The following is a 1,350-nucleotide window of genomic DNA, read 5'->3' on the forward strand; positions in this document are numbered from 1 at the left end:
TAGACGACTATGCACTCTTTTCTCGTGTCCACGTGTATGTGCAGTGCGTTTACGGTGAAGTCGTTCAGAATGGATGGTACACTGACTTGAAGGTTAAACGAAATTAGGCCTGACATCTTCCTGCAAATATATATTTAAAATAATTCGAAGGTTTCCACATTCGCGTGCGATCTGCAAGCCTGCAACAAAATTTTATAAAAACCTACTAGACTGTGCCAATGGAAGTCGAAAATAATACAGTAGACTAACTCAGGTTCAGCAGTCATTCGGAGGGACATCAAGGTGACCTGCCTTAGTCAAGCCAATATTAACCTAGTGAAGGCCACACTGCCATCACTGAAGCCTCACATTCGACTACGATGTGCAAGCCTGCAGCCAAATGTCATAAAATCTACTCCACTGTGCCAATGGAAGTCAAAATAATACGCCAGCTGAAGCATTGCCATAAAAATTATGGACAAATTTTCCATAAGCTCTCAACTACATATGTCTTCAAACTCATGCATGCTTAATTCACCACCAGAAATATAGTGCCCCATCCACGAGTAGTGTGTAGTTGAAACCTGAGCCTAACCATGGCGATTCGGTGGGATTAAAACTATCGTTAACTTCTTTTATTTTATTTATTTGTAAGATTTTCGGATGAGAGCAACTGTGGCTTCGTGCAGTCTCTCTACTTTCCCACATCTCGCCTGCAGCTCAGTAGCCACCTGATATCGAAAGAATGTCTTCTGCTTGCGCAAAGAAGTAGCGAGACTAACCCTTGAGGAGAATGCACTTTGCCGATGCAATTATCAATGATCGGCAAGACTTCTTACTGGTTGTAGTGAGATGCATTACAATACGAGTTCGCTCCCTTCTATTGTTTAATATTTGGCGTCTTCTTTGCCTTCTGCAGGAGTTATGAGGAGATTAGCTGTCACAGTGCTATAGCACCACGCATTACCTTACTCCAGCATCCAACGCCTTGGTGCTACGGATATTTGAGGTGGAATACCGTCGGTACTCAAATGATGCCCAGTAGTATTTTTATGGTGTTATCGTTATTCAAGCCAGCATTATTAAAGTTGGGTTAGGGCTAGGGTATAGTGGTGACATCACCGAAGAATGAGTAGACATTCATTTAACTCCGGAGATAAAGTAATGCAGAAGGGCAGATTAGCCAGGCGTACGTTAATACACCTTAGATGAGTGCGTGCCAATGGCATAAAGCAAATCGAAATCTGGCACAAAAAATAATTTCAAAAAAGGCTGACAACATCTTGGGAGAGAACTCGCTCAAATTGATTTCTTTTTAAGAGTGGGGGGATTGCTCAGACTGAAAATTATAGTAAAAGCAACATAATGTTG

This window comes from Echinococcus granulosus, assembly GCF_000524195.1.
Source record: "Echinococcus granulosus chromosome Unknown EG_S00294, whole genome shotgun sequence".
Classification (NCBI taxonomy): Eukaryota; Metazoa; Platyhelminthes; class Cestoda; order Cyclophyllidea; family Taeniidae; genus Echinococcus; species Echinococcus granulosus.